The sequence below is a fragment of the Asterias rubens genome, chromosome 9 (genome assembly GCF_902459465.1).
Source record: "Asterias rubens chromosome 9, eAstRub1.3, whole genome shotgun sequence".
Taxonomy (NCBI): Eukaryota; Metazoa; Echinodermata; class Asteroidea; order Forcipulatida; family Asteriidae; genus Asterias; species Asterias rubens.
In genome coordinates this window covers 19,815,971-19,832,721 of record NC_047070.1, presented here as the reverse complement: position 1 = coordinate 19,832,721, position 16,751 = coordinate 19,815,971, and the positions used below count along the sequence as shown (strand labels likewise).

The 16,751-nt window shown below is 37.5% G+C and overlaps 1 long non-coding RNA gene across 1 annotated transcript; it reads left to right on the top strand.

Annotated features, from left to right (window-relative positions):
- The first annotated feature begins 4,377 nt into the window (after positions 1 to 4,377).
- LOC117295007 lies at positions 4,378 to 10,285 on the top strand. The gene is made up of 6 exons (XR_004519612.1): positions 4,378 to 4,466; positions 5,696 to 5,813; positions 6,264 to 6,363; positions 6,989 to 7,088; positions 7,897 to 7,996; positions 8,612 to 10,285. It is a non-coding gene; the product is annotated as an uncharacterized LOC117295007 (long non-coding RNA).
- The last annotated feature ends 6,466 nt before the right edge of the window (positions 10,286 to 16,751 follow it).

Genomic DNA, 16,751 nt, shown 5'->3' with positions numbered 1-16,751 from the left:
AATTGACATATGCAACTGTGGCTGTTGCTTAGGGTTCTTGATGAAAGGACATCATATATATTTAAAATGCATAATAGTCAATATGGTAAAAGCCATTTTGGGCCACTAAGGGTAATTTGGGACAAGCCGATTCAGTCGCTTTTTGTCAATTTTTCTGGGAAACAGGTGTGAACTTATTAAGAGTTTTTTTCAATATTCATACACAGGTCCAGTATTTGTATTATCGCTAACAAAGATATAAAGGAATAATACCTTGCCTTCCGTTTCCAAAACAAGGAAACTTTTTCCCCAGGGAAATTTCTAATAGTTGTATATTTATTCCAAGTCTTTCAAAAGTATGTCTGAGCTGTATAGAGTACTAAATAAAATCTGAAAATAATATTACTGGCAACTTTCCCAAATATATCTGTAATACACCAATGTTTGTTCTTTTAGGTAAAACAAATATGGTTGAAAGATTTCTATTTTTTGTTTCACCAAGTCTTGTTTTAATAGTTCTTATACGATAAACCACGAGTGATAATGTTTTGTTCATAGTTAAATATAACTCGATGCCTTAGTAGGGTCAAGCATGTGTGCCGATGGTCCGGCGTACATTGTCACCTTGCGGAAAGTATCTGTATATATTTGTTCCTGTTAAAAGTAAAAATACGCACTTAATATAGTATTTGGCTATTACATTAACAGTTTTAAGCTGTGCACAAAGTCTTCGTACTTACAGTACCAAAATTTAAATTAGATAGGTCGTATGGATAAAATTAACAATTAATATTGTCTTGAAATTCCAAAGCTGGTTCTACAGCTGCAGCTATTTGTGTGATTGATGTGTTAATATTTTTAATAGTAATAGCAGTAGTACATTTGCGTAGATTTATTTTACAAATTAATTGGTATGATAAGAATTACCAAAAGATGGACTAATACAGTTGCATATTATTACTGTTTGTTTTATACTTCTACTTTTATTGTTACAGTAAACTAAACACACGCTAATACAAAATTATTAGTATTTGTTTTTATTGAATCTGAATTTCCAAGTATACCACCCAACTTCAAAGAGCTGATTAAACACATAAAAAAGTAGCTAAGCACAGAACAATTTTGCTTACCAGTATCACTGTGACTGGTTTAATACTATTGTTCGCTTAGCATAATTTTCAGCAATTTTTGTTTTGCTTATGAAGATCCGTAGATTTGGGCCATGGTTAAAAGAACGAGCGTTTGTTATGAAATGCATATGGTTAGTAAGATGTTTTAAAAGTAGAATATAATGATCCCAACAAGTATCACTCAAAATTGCCAGTTTTCATTTTACGTCGCGAACTAATACGGTCGGCCATTTATGGGAGTCATATTTTTGACTCCCATATGGCCGACCGTGTTTGTCGACGAGGTAAAACGAAAACCATGCAATTTCGTGGCATATTTGTGTAGATCATTGTATTCTACTTTTACAACATCTTTCTAACCATATCGATTTTATAACAAACGGTTATAGAATGCTTTTCAAAGACCAACTCGACCGATCCAAGGCAACGTGTTCCTTTAAGTACTTGATAAAAGGAAATAATGGGTTGATGTGGCTGGCTACCGCGTCCTTTGCATTAGCTCGTAGCTGCGAGTAAGGATGATTACATTCTAAAATAAATGTTAAAGAGTGTTGCATACAGGGTTTACCTTCACAAAACCAATCATTTTAGCTGATCAAGATGGACCAGTATTGAATTTTGTTTCTTAAACTTATTCAGATTCTTAAATAAGAAAACATTTGAATACAGATTGTTCAGGGTTTAAGTATATTGGACTATAGACTTTAAAGTTACCATTGGTCTTCATCAAGAGTTGGTCATCTTCGTTATCTTCCCTACATATCATAACCTTAACATTGTTGATCAGGTCCAAACTTCAAGGTGTTGTTGGACAGCAGGAGTGCATCCAAGTTTGGCTCTGGATTTTTATTCATTACAGCATGAAATATAGATATTTAGTCAATTTCGCTAAGGCTAAACAAGGATCCCGAGAATATATTTACTTCAAAGGGATTTTAATAACAACTGTACTAGCTGAAATACTACTTTGCAATATTTATTAAAATCTTAACGGCACCAAAAAGCCAAAGCTTTACCTACAAAAGCACATTCCATATATTAAGAGGCACTTTTATTTTTGGACTTCCTCACAATGAATATATTTTTAACACATGTATTGTTTAATAGTTATTTTTCATCTCTACAAAATGTACTTTTAAAGTTGTTTTCCACGTGTTGTGTTTGATTTTACAAAATAAAATGCCTAAAAGCTAAAGCCTAAAGCTAAAATAATGTTTTGTTAAAGTTTCTTGATTGAGATGTACAGTTTAATGTTGAGATTTTCAATTCATTGGTACCCGTTCACAGAACTTAGGAAGACCACGCGATCTCAATAATTTATCAAGGGACACAATCGTCGTCAAAAACCAAGCACTTTGGCAAAGAGTGGAAACAACTGGACTGATCCTGGACGTCAATAGTGTTGCAGACTCGCTGCCACTCTGACTACACCTAGACCAATGCCGACCAAGCATTTGTTTCTACCTCAAAATGGTTGTCGATGGTGCTACCAGCCAAAAATTAATAAAGTTTGCATAATTGTTACAACTGGTACCCCATTGATTGCTTGCTTAGCAAAGAAATTTACTTAGCAGTTCTTACCTTAAGCAGTCTAGCCCATCACTCCAACCATCCACCCAAACCACCCCCCCCCCCCCCCCAACAAAGCCCCCATCTCAATAAGTCCATCCCATCACTCAAACCATCACCCTAAGCCCTCATCCCAACCAGCCCAGCCCATCACCCCAAGTTCTCATCACGAGTCCAACCCAACCTCATCACTCCTACCATCATCCATAGCTCTCATCACATCCAGCCCAAGCCATCACCCAAACCATCACCCCAAGTCCTCATCCCAACCAGCCCAGCCCATCACCCAAACCATCACCCCAAGTCCTCATCCCAACAAGCCCAGCCCATCACCCAAACCATCACCCTAAGTCCTCATCCCAACCAGCCCAACCCATCACTTAAACCATCACCCTAAGTCCTCATCCCAACCAGCCCAGCCCATCACTTAAACCATCACCCTAAGTCCTCATCCCAACCAGCCCAGCCCATCACTTAAACCATCACCCTAAGTCCTCATCCCAACCAGCCCAGCCCATCACTTAAACCATCACCCTAAGTCCTCATCCCAACCAGCCCAACCCATCACCCAAACCATCACCCTAAGTCCTCATCCCAACCAGCCCAGCCCATCACTTAAACCATCACCCTAAGTCCTCATCCCAACCAGCCCAACCCATCACTTAAACCATCACCCTAAGTCCTCATCCCAACCAGCCCAGCCCATCACTTAAACCATCACCCTAAGTCCTCATCCCAACCAGCCCAACCCATCACTTAAACCATCACCCTAAGTCCTCATCCCAACCAGCCCAGCCCATCACTTAAACCATCACCCTAAGCCCTCATTCCAACCAGCCCAGCCCATCACTCCAAGCCCGCATCCCAAACCATCCCCCTAAGCCCCCATCTCAACAAGGCGATCCCATCGCCAAGACCATAACCCTAAGCCCTACTTATCCCAACCAGTCCAGCCCATCACTCCAAGCTCTCATCACAAGTCCAATCCATCACCCCGTTATAGGTTCCAACATCCCCCCCCCACCAAGATACTTTATTGGTGATATTCTGAGGGCCTAATATTAGTCACAACACAAATTCGCAACACAAACTACTGGAGAAGACTGATATCTGTATCACCAAAATATTTGGATACCATGGGCTCAATTTTAGCAAAATCATCTTACTAAGCACAGAAAAGTTATGCTTACACAAATAGGTTACCGGGCAAAATACACTTTTAACTTTGTTGTGGTGGTGCCCCAATCAATTTTTGCTTGGCAGAGAAATTTGCTTAGCAGTCTTTTCTGCTAAACTTCTATTATGAAATTAAGCCCTGATGAATTTTAGTGACATTTGTTACAAACTGTAGGCATGCTGGCTAAAAAGGCTTTTGCTTTTGCATTTATTGCTTCCCTTAAATTTCCAATTAATAATGAGTTGTCCATGAGCACTTTTGTTTTGCACAAAGATTTTCTTCCAAATTTCAAGATATTTTCTTCCAAGAGCCTTTCAAGATCACGTGACACGGAGATCGGCGGTCGTCCCATTCGTGAGCCAGCAATCTGACGTCACTCTAAAGACCGGGGACCAGCTACATGATCTCTACTATGCATACTAATGGTAGAGATCAGCAGTGGGACCAGTCTACACGACGTACGACATATGACGCGTCGTCATGGCATACCGCCATTTTTAAAGAGAAATGGATGGCGTCAACATCTAAGTCAAGGAAGGCCCAACTGCCTTATTATGATTCTCCTACCTTCAAACGTCTTTACCGAGTTCCATGGACCAGAAAGTTTGATGGTGAGTTGCTAAATTGATGGTGTTCATGAGGGTTAGTTTTCCAGACTCCAACTGAATCCAGTGAAGTCAGGTTCAGTTTCCCCCCCCCCCCCTTGCGACCCCATGCCTTTCAGTTTCACTTCGAGCTCGTTCACGTTGGAATCCAACTTCGTTTGGACCCAGCTCCGTCATGCCCGTCCGAGCCCGGACCGATATGGCATGCATGTGCATTGGGTTTTTCAGTCCCCTTCCCTTTGTGAGAGGAAAGCCCTTTTATTTTTTCGTTTTGGTTTTAGCTGCTGATTTTGGAAAAGTTTCCGTATGGCGCCACCACTTTTTCATTCGATATGAAATAATATAGTATTTAATTTACCTCAATGAGATATCCCTTTCTGTAAATATGAGTGAAAAAGTGGTGGCGCCATACGGAAAGTTATCCCTGATTTTTTCTTTCTTGTTAGTAACTAAGCACTAAGGTAAGCCGCCACTCTGGAATTCGTTAAAAATTGGAAATTTAAATATTATAATATTGTTTTAAACTCCATGAAATACATTTTTAAAAAAGGTAAATAATCATCTTGCATATTGTATCACCCCTGCGGTTTAATAGAATCATCCAAGTGCGTTGAAAGACAACATGGCGGATATTACCGTTCGTTACTAAATTCGGGGTAAAAAACACCTTTTTTACAGTTAAAAATACAATTTTGTCTACAGTTTGAAAGTGATTTGGGTGCAAACTGTGTCTTTAAAGGCAGTGGACACTATTGGTAATTACTCAAAATAGTAAAGATTAATAATTTAAAAAAAAAACATTAGGGCCTACTTCTGGTAACGATTATTGGGGAGCTGTTGATAGTATAAAAACATTGTGAGAAACGGCTCCCTCTGAAGTAACGAAGTTTTCGAGAAAGAAGTAATTTTCCGCGAATTTGACTTCAAGACCTCAGATTTAGAATTTGAGGTCTCGAAATCAAGTGACAAGGTGTTTTTTCTTTCATTATTATCTCTCAACTTTGACGACCAATTGAGCTCAAATTTTCACAGGTTTGTTATTTTGTGCATATGTTGAGATACACCATGTGAGAAGACTGGTCTTTGACAATTACCATTGTCTTTAAAAAGCCTTCCAATGCCTTTTCATGCAGTATAATTTCTGAAGAAGCAGAAGCACTCCGCTTGTGCTCTCATATTCAGCCCTTGTTATTGTTTAAAGCTAAATAAAGAGTGATTTTGTTTTCTTTTTGCAGAGGGTCAGCGATGGTTGTCATGTCCAGAGAGATCTACTCATCAACCATCAGTGAAGTCCAAGACCTGCAGTTGATAATCTTACTAACAATGGAAGATGAATTGCCCTCTCTAAGACTGGTAAGGGAAACTCCTGAACAATGAAACAGCTGTCAGGTCATAAATCTGTCCTAGTTCCCTTCTGCAAAAATTGGTTAATGGCCTGACGTTTCGACCCTAGCAGAGTCTTTCTCGAAGGCTAAATGACAACACAACAAACATAAACAGGTAACTAAGTGAAACATCTATCAAATTAAGCATCACCTGTCCTTGGTAGTGAGATGCAAGTTGCATAAAAAGGCATCAGTAGAGCCTATTTCATCATTTAGAGCATAAAATCAAAACTGAAAAGGGCTCCCTTTACCAAGCAGAAAATGCCTTGGCGCCTGGCTCTTATAAACACAAAGCATATAGGCCGCTCTTTGTTCCAGAGCCTTGAATGACTTATTGGTAATTCATCCATTTTCACAGATTACAGTTCATAACTTGTTTGCATTTGAAAAGTATAGTTTATATTTTGTTTTCATTTAGGGCACCTGCAGACACACCATCATCAGATGAAGTCTACCTCTCCATCAGAAATAGATGCATGAAGCCCACCATAAAGATCCAAGGATGTCTTCATCAATAGGTAAATGGAACAACCACTAAATTATTCACTGAAAAAAGCTTAAATCTCGGTCCAAGTTGCATTAAAAGGCATCAGTAGAGCCTACTGCATCATTTTAGAGCATAAAATAAAAAAGCAAAATTTGGCCCAAATTAGACAAAATGCCTGGACTTACCCCTTGCGTTTTTTTCATATTTTTCACCTTTTTTTTCAAGTTTCAATAATTCACAAAATAAAGCTTATATCTTGGTCCAAGTTGCATAAAAAGGCATCAGTGGAGCCTAATGCATCATTTTGGAGCATAAAATAAAACAAAAAATGTTGCCCAAATTTGACAAAACGCCTGGACTTACCCCTTGCGTTTTTTTCAATTTTTGACCCTGTTTTCAAGTTCCAATAATCCACTTAATAAAGCTGATATCTCGGTCCAAGTTGCATAAAAAGGCATCAGTAGAGCCTACTGAATCAAAAGGGCGCCCTTTACCAAGAGAAAATGTCTTGGCCCTTGTGCTCTTATGAACACTAAAGCATACAGGCCTGCTCTTTGTTCCAGGGCCTTGAATGACTTATTGGTAATTTTTCACAGAATACAGTTCATAACTTATTTGCATTTGTAAAGTAAAGTTTATATTTTGTTTTCATTTAGGCCAGCTGCAGACACACCATCATCAGATGAAGTCTACCTCTCCATCAGAAATAGATGCACGAAGCCCACCATAAAGATCCAAGGATGTCTTCATCAATAGGTAAATTGAACTAGTGGAACAACCACTAAATTATTCACTAAAAAAAGCTTAAAACTCGGTCCAAGTTGCATTAAAAGGCATCAGTAGAGCCTACTGCATCATTTTAGAGCATAAAATAAAAAAGCAAAATTTTGCCCCAATTAGACAAAATGCCTGGACTTACCCCTTGCGTTTTTTTCATATTTTTCACCTTTTTTTTCAAGTTTCAATAATTCACAAAATAAAGCTTATATATCGGTCCAAGTTGCATTAAAAGGCATCAGTAGAGCCTACTGCATCATTTTAGAGCATAAAATAAAAAAGCAAAATTTTGCCCAAATTAGACAAAATGCCTGGACTTACCCCTTGCGTTTTTTTTATATTTTTCACCTTTTTTTTCAAGTTTCAATAATTCACAAAATAAAGCTTATATCTTGCATAAAAAGGCATCAGTGGAGCCTAATGCATCTTTTTAGAGCATAAAATAAAAACAAAAAAATTTGCCCAAATTTGACAAAATGCCTGGACTTATTACCCCTTGCGTTTTTTTTCAATTTTTGACCCTGTTTTCAAGTTCCAATAATCCACTTAATAAAGCTGATATCTCGGTCCAAGTTGCATAAAAAGGCATCAGTAGAGCCTACTGCATCAAAAGGGCGCCCTTTACCAAGAGAAAATGTCTTGGCCCTTGTGCTCTTATGAACACTAAAGCATACAGGCCTGCTCTTTGTTCCAGGGCCTTGAATGACTTATTGGTAATTTTTCACAGAATACAGTTCATAACTTATTTGCATTTGTAAAGTAAAGTTTATATTTTGTTTTCATTTAGGCCAGCTGCAGACACACCATCATCAGATGAAGTCTACCTCTCCATCAGAAATAGATGCATGAAGCCCACCATAAAGATCCAAGGATGTCTTCATCAATAGGTAAATTGAACTAGTGGAACAACCACTAAATTATTCACTAAAAAAAGCTTAAAACTCGATCCAAGTTGCATTAAAAGGCATCAGCAAAGCCTACTGCATCATTTAAGAGCATAAAATAAAAACTGAAGCGTTTTTTTTTTTTCAATTTTTGACCTTTTTTTCCCCCAAGTTTCAAGTATTCACTTAATAAAGCTTATATCTTGTTCCAAGTTGCATAAAAAGGCATCAGTGGAGCCTAATGCATCATTTTAGAGCATAAAATAAAAATGCAAAATTTGGCTCAAATTAGACAAAATGCCTGGACTTACCCCTTGCGTTTTTTTCAATTTTTGACCCTGTTTTCAAGTTTCAATAATTCACTAAAAAAAGCCCTATATCTTGGTCCAAGTTGAATAAAAAGGCATCAGTAGAGCCTACTGCATCATTGTAAAGCATAGAATCACCCAGTTGGTGGAGCATCAGCATTTTCAAGTCCCCTTCTAGTCAACTGTTCTTTGTTTAACCCAAAATTTGTACAAACCTACCCAGTCAGTTTCCTGTGTGGTTTACTAGTTGATAAAATAAGATTCTGTGTGACTTAATGTGTAATTGATTTTATTTGTCTGTACTTTGTAGGTTTGCCATATGCAGATGATATCTACCCGTCAATTCCTGAGACCTGCAACAGTGCCCACTAAGTGTTAAACAACCAAACAGAGGTATATGTAGGTGTTTTACACTAACATCAAAAAGTGGTCTGTTTTTGCAGCACTTGAACAAACATAATACCTCACATGCCACAACATTGATGGGGAGTTTATGCGGACACCAGTCTAACCCATTTTGCGTGGTTCGTCCCTTCAGATTGATTACAGATTTAAAAAATAGGAAACATGTTTATGATTAACAACACCCTTAATTTATATAGATAATTCAGCACATTCCTTAAAGCATACCACCTTTTTGTGGTGAATTATAAAAGTTGGTTATATGGTACAGATATTAATGTTTTGTAGAGTTGAAGATGGAAATGCAACAGTTTTGTGTAACATTAATTATATAGTTTGCAATAAACATTATTAAGATGCTGATGAATCAGAGAGTTTGATGAACTCCTAATGTCTTTCTCAAAAAACCTCAAAAATTTCATTTCATATTTGAAAGATACATTTTGGCCAAGTTTGAGTCCAAAGTTGTAAGTAAAACAAATTGGTTTATTTAAGAAATCAAGTAACATTTATGGTTCTTGAGATTAACCTTGCAAGGGTAAATTGCTACCACCAGAGGAGGGCCTGGTCAGTTGACCTTTCCCTTTTGCAACTTTCCTAATATTTTACCTCTATACATTTGTTTTCTGTAAAGTTTCATGGCACTACATTCTTGAAGGCTTTTTGAGGGAGAAATCGACAATGGAAACATAAAATATCGTTGAGGCATTTAAAACATCAAATAATTGTGGATAAACAATTTATTGACTCACTTGATTTTGTAAGATTTCAGAAAGTTTAATTGATATTAAGTAAATCCAAGGGCCTAATTTCATAGAGCTGCTTAACAGTCGATTTTGTGCTTAACAGGCGCACCTAGCCAATTTTTCATAGCCTTGCTTGTGTGTGTCCGCGGTAGGTGCAGCGAAGTAAACAAGTTTCTAAAATGCTTTAGAAATATTGTACTATGTATCTTCTTGTTTACTCTCAATTAAGTGTGTAAACCTTTCAAGGGGCGCATTGACTCATTTCAAATAATACACATTTTAGCGCCACCCTACATTTATTGCATCCGCCATTTTGTCAGCACCTTCTTTTTTGCTTAAGCAATTGATCTAAAATGTTGCGCACGCAGTTTGTTTACGTGCTTAAGCTTGCAACCGCTTGTGAAATAAGTTTACGCTATATTTTTGCTGCGTTAAGCAAAACAGTTTGCTCACCATTAAGCGGCTCTATGAAATTGGGCCATGACGCAATCTTGCCTCTTAGGAATGTTATTGTAAAAAGTAAGCTCACCATTTACAAGCAAAGCACACTTAAGATAAGATAAGATAAGATAAGAACTTTATTATCCCACACTGGGGAAATTAAAACTTGCCATGATTCAAACAGTCCAGAAAAAAAAACACTAAAAATTGTGTAACAATACACAGACTGGTAAAAATGTTAATTAAGAATATCAGGTGTAAAACAATCAGGTAAACATTGTGTGTATTTGAAGTTGGAAATCATTTATTAAATATATGTAATTAATAATATAACTGCTTGCATAGTGCAAATAATTTAAAGGCACTGAACACGTTTGGTAATTGTCAAAGACCAGTATTCTCACTTGGTGTATCCAAGTTCAAAAAGGAATAAAAGGCTTCTGGCCAGAAGTATTTTATTATTTTAGTGAAAAAATCACCTCGTTCTCAAAAACTGTTACTTCAGAGGGAGCCGTTTTTCACAATGTTTTATACTATCAGTATCAACATTTCCCCATTACTCGTATCCAATTAAGGTTTTTATACTAATATATAATTTGAGTAATTACCAAACGTGTACAGTGCCTTTAAAGGGGTCATATATATTATCAATTAAGACAATTGAAATAAGTCTAAAACAAAACTGAGCAAAATAGTGTAAAGAATATCATTCTCAAAAGATTCAAAGTTATGAAAGTAATAGCCTTAAGTGAGTATATTAACTGTATCTTATTATTTGGAGTTGTCAAATAAAATTATTCTATAAATGAAGCAAGAAATCTCTCTCCTTCCATTATTTTACATGCATTATTGTACAAGTAATGTATTATGGTTACAATTATTAGGTTAACTATAATTATTTAGTTATTTGATCCTAGACTTAACGAAACTTGAGTGAAAAAATCCACCCCGCTTGAAAATGGACTGGTCCCATTTAGTGATGTAATCCAAAAAAAGGTATAAATACCCTCTTAATTCTTTTCCAGCAAAGTGGAATAAGATCACTTTAATCCATTTAACGGAAATTTGCAATTTGTAACACCTTAAAACCACCCCCAAAAGACCATACCTTTAAATCATACATTAAAATAAACCTTTAAATATTTAAAAAAAGTTCCACCCCTTTAAACTCAATTTGAACGAAATTATTACTAAACCTTTGTCACACCTTTAAGCCACCCAAAAAGACCCTACCTTTAAATCGAACCTTAAAATGTTCAATATTTAAAAAAGAGTTCCACCTGTTTAAACCCAACTTGTACGAATTTATTACTAAACCTTTGTCGCACCTTTAAACCACCAACAAAGACCCTACCTTTAAATCATACCTTAAAATAAACACTTTCAATATTTAAAAATAAGTTCAACCCCTTTAAACTCAATTTGAAAGAAATTAATACTAAATCTTTGATTTAAAATTACCACCATTAAAATACCTTTAATACCTTAATAAGAAAAAGTAATCGATGGCTTTTAAAAAAAAAACACCTTTAAAATTAATGTTACTGCCACTCTAAATCCCCCATTTCAAAGAGTCCATCCCATCGCCCCAAGCCCTCATTCCAAACCAACCCCCTAATTATAAGCCCCCATCTCAACGAGTCCATCCCATCGCCACAAGTCCTCATCCCAAACCATCCCCCTAAGCCCCCATCTCAACGAGTCCATCCCATCGCCCCAAGTCCTCATCCCAAACCATCCCCCTAAGCACCCATCTCAACGAGTCCATCCCATCGCCCCAAACCCCCATCCAAAACCATCCCCCAAGCCCACATCTCATATAGCCCAGCCCATCACCAAAGTCCTCATCCCAACTCTTCCAGCCCATCACTTAAACCATCACCCCAAGTCCTCATCCCAACCAGCCCAACCCATCACCCAAACCATCACTCCAAGTCCTCATCCCAACCAGCCCAGCCCATCACCCAAACCATCACCCTAAGTCCTCATCCCAACCAGCCCAACCCATCACTCAAACCATCACCCTAAGTCCTCATCCCAACCAGCCCAACCCATCACTCAAACCATCACTCCAAGTCCTCATCCCAACCAGCCCAACCCATCACTCAAACCATCACCCTAAGTCCTCATCCCAACCAGCCCAACCCATCACTCAAACCATCACTCCAAGTCCTCATCCCAACCAGCCCAGCCCATCACTTAAACCATCACCCTAAGTCCTCATCCCAACCAGCCCAACCCATCACTCAAACCATCACCCTAAGTCCTCATCCCAACCAGCCCAACCCATCACTCAAACCATCACTCCAAGTCCTCATCCCAACCAGCCCAACCCATCACTCAAACCATCACCCTAAGTCCTCATCCCAACCAGCCCAACCCATCACTCAAACCATCACTCCAAGTCCTCATCCCAACCAGCCCAACCCATCACTCAAACCATCACCCTAAGTCCTCATCCCAACCAGCCCAACCCATCACTCAAACCATCACCCTAAGTCCTCATCCCAACCAGCCCAACCCATCACTCAAACCATCACTCCAAGTCCTCATCCCAACCAGCCCAACCCATCACTCAAACCATCACCCTAAGTCCTCATCCCAACCAGCCCAACCCATCACTCAAACCATCACTCCAAGTCCTCATCCCAACCAGCCCAGCCCATCACTTAAACCATCACCCTAAGTCCTCATCCCAACCAGCCCAACCCATCACTTAAACCATCACCCTAAGTCCTCATCCCAACCAGCCCAGCCCATCACTTAAACCATCACCCTAAGTCCTCATCCCAACCAGCCCAGCCCATCACTTAAACCATCACCCTAAGTCCTCATCCCAACCAGCCCAACCCATCACCCAAACCATCACCCCAAGTCCTCATCCCAACCAGCCCAACCCATCACCCTAAGTCCTCATCCCAACCAGCCCAACCCATCACTCAAACCATCACTCCAAGTCCTCATCCCAACCAGCCCAGCCCATCACCCAAACCATCACCCTAAGTCCTCATCCCAACCAGCCCAGCCCATCACTTAAACCATCACCCTAAGTCCTCATCCCAACCAGCCCAACCCATCACTTAAACCATCACCCTAAGTCCTCATCCCAACCAGCCCAGCCCATCACTCAAACCATCACCCTAAGTCCTCATCCCAACCAGCCCAGCCCATCACTTAAACCATCACTCCAAGTCCTCATCCCAACCAGCCCAGCCCATCACTTAAACCATCACCCTAAGTCCTCATCCCAACCAGCCCAACCCATCACTTAAACCATCACCCTAAGTCCTCATCCCAACCAGCCCAACCCATCACTTAAACCATCACCCTAAGCCCTCATCCCAACCAGCCCAACCCATCACTTAAACCATCACTCCAAGTCCTCATCCCAACCAGCCCGCCCATCACTTAAACCATCACTCCAAGTCCTCATCCCAACCAGCCAAATCCATCATCTTAACCAGCCCAGCCCAACACTTAAACCACCACCCCAAGTCCTCATCCCAACCAGCCCAGCCCATCACTCCAAGCTCTCATCACAAGTCCAACCCAACCCCATCACTCCTACCATCATCCCAAGCCCTCATCCCATCAAGCCCAACCCATTGGCCGACTTACTATCCAGCAACCTCCTTGGCCCCTCAGCACTTAGAAATTTTACTCCCCAAGCCAAGCTCCAAGGCCCTTGGTCAGCCCTTGCTCAGCCCTCAGATCAGCTAGAAATCCAAGGGTCTAGCCTTGGAGAAAATATTTTGAAAAAATTTCTAAGTCAGCCATTTTTAACTTCATCACTCCAAAAACCGTTAGATTTTTATAACAGCTCGGTAGCACAGCAGTGAGAGAGTGGGCTTACAGAGCTGAAGGTCCCCGGTTCAAACCCTACCCATTTTTTCTAAAAAATAAAAATTTTCTTATTTAATGGTAAAAAAAGGCTCCCCAGGGGATTTGAACCCACCCTGCTCACAGCTCCAGGATTCCTGGAGCTGTGAGCTAGCCCACTGCGCTACCCGGCTTCTTAAAAAAAAAATTTCGGAACTAATATTTAAACCTTAGATTGGAAAAGCCAATTAAAAAATAAAATAAAATGCACCCTATGACCTTTGACCTTTACATGAGTTACGAAAATTAAACTAAAATTAAACAACTGTGTTGGTGTCCATTAAAAAATTGAATTTAAATCTAACTAATTTAGTTAAGTTAAATAATAACCCGTAATTACTGATACGTTACATAGCGATACGTTACATAGCGATAAAGTACGATACACTGATAAATAGCGCCTAATAATTATGTTATTTAAATCAAACTAATTTAGTTAAGTTAAATAATAACCCGTAATTAACAATACGTTACATAGCGATATGTTACATAGCAATAAAGTTCGATACACCAATAAATAATGCCTAATAATTATGTTATTTAAAACTAACTAATTTAGTTAAGTTAAATAATAACCCGTAATTAATGATACATTACATAGCGATAAAGTATGATACACCGATAAATAATGCCTAATAGTTATGTTATTTCCCTTAATTGCCACCCCCCCCCCCCCCACCCACTAGTGAACTTTTAATCACAACACCCTGGAATTATTTTCGCACCTTAAATTTGCAGTCTTCATCAGCAGGACGACTCCGATATAGCATCAGTGAGATGGCGAACACGTCGATCCCGACACCGCAGAGTTTGTATCGCGACTTCGACCCGATGCGACGTTTCGACCCCAGCAGAGTCTTTTTCGACGGCAAGAGCTAAACTTGTATTATTTAGAGCGTTTGTTTAGCGTAAAATATAAAATAGTATTAATCTACATTGATAGAGTTTGTACAATGATTATAACATTCATAAAGTATAACATTTTATTAATTGATGTAATCTTAATTAAGAAAGTTTGAAACTACATGTATAACAAACTTATTCCATCCCCCACCCCCCCCCTCAATAGTGATAACACTCTCTTAAATAATTAGAAAGAAATAACAGGTTATTTTTTACTGTAGTTTAAAGTAATAACATCAAGCAGTCTGTATAAGCCTGGAGGTGGACCCCAATTCCCAACTTAATTTATTTTGTCTCATCTGTTACCCCTACAAATGATTTTAATAATAAATTAATTAATACTTAGGTGTTTGCCAATATTTTATCAGTTTTTTTTAAACATTGTTCATGTTTAAATTAGTTCTAAAAACACATTTCATTGTTAGTATTCTTATGTTTACATCTTAGTTATGCATTTTTAAAACATAGGCTTGTTAAGAGTTAGATAATTATAAAATTAATGTAAATCGACCTACATGTATAAACATTTTGATTTTAGTTAAGCATTTTACCGATAGTTAACAATGTTATTACATGCGTTTAATTTTCAAAAATATTCAAATTATTTTAGATTAAAAAAAACCAAAAAACCATGGTGATATAATGTACAAAAGTGAAATGTATTTAAATAGTCTTAACAGTTAAATTTAATTACAACTCAATTTAGTTACTGATTGTTAGTAGGCAGCATTACACTACCTGAATCACATACTTATTGTAATATTCATGAACTACTAAAGACAATCATCACAAACATTTGTTATTAATTAAATCATAGAAAGCTATTTCTTTTCAGATGTTAGTATCAAGTATAGCATACAGTTAATGCAATGAAAATAATTAATCATGTTTAATCATTCATTTTTAATACATATAACTAAAATACTCTTGTAATGTGTAAATTGTTTGTTTGTAATATAATCATTGCAAGCTATTTCTTTTCATATGTTAGTAGCATGTATAGCTAGCAAGCACCTAGAGCAATTAAAATAATCTACCCATTTAATAATAATTTATATATTCAAATACTCTTGTAATGTGTTAATTTTTTGTTAGTCATCAAATAATAGAAAGCTATTTCTTTTAAGATGTTAGTAGCATGTATAGCTAGCAAGCACTTGGTGCAATTAAAATAATTTAACATGTTTAATAATTCATTGTTGACATATATATATATATATACATTTTTTTTTTAATGGGTCAATTTGTTGTTAGTAATAAAATCATAGAGAGCTATTTCTTTTTAGATTTAAGTAGCAAAACTTAACGGAACTAAAACATGTACATATTTATAAATAAGAAAAAGTTGTTTGTATTAGTCGCTTTAACATCAGCTATATTGTTAGTTATTATAATCAGTAATTTGTTTGTACATATAATTTACAACATTGTTAATTCCTTGTTTGATTTTGAGGTTAATTAATTATTTCCCCCCAGTTTAGCTTTCTTCATAATTCATTTTATATGTGATTTAGTATTTGATTAAATCTCATATATTTTACATGTTAATATACACATGTACATGTCGTGTAACCCTTATAACATATCTGGTAACATATAAACATTATCTGTGAATTATGGAACAATAAAATAACATATTCCAGTACATATTTCATGGTGTTATTGCAACAATAATTTACAAGGTGAAAACTTTTATTTGGCAGCAGAAAACTTCCACGCACGACAGCTTTATTTTCCGCCCGACTCACGCTTCAACCCGTCTGACTCACGCTCGAACCCATCTGCAGCTGCCTCGCTTCAAGAAAAATCGCCTCGTATTTTTTTACCGAAAAAAAAGACACAAGACACTTAAATAAAAGGACAAAATAAATGGACAAAATTAAACACTCAGCAAACCACACAGGAACATTTTGCATTCCTCTTTTAATTTTTTTAATTTAATTGTCGTCTTTGTTTATTGTGTATAAATTTTACATTTTTCAGTATCATTATCATGACAGTCCTGTTAACTTCTTTTGTCCTAATGATTCTGGAATTTGACTGTGCAGAAGCAGCACACACCTCCGCACAAGGCAGAAG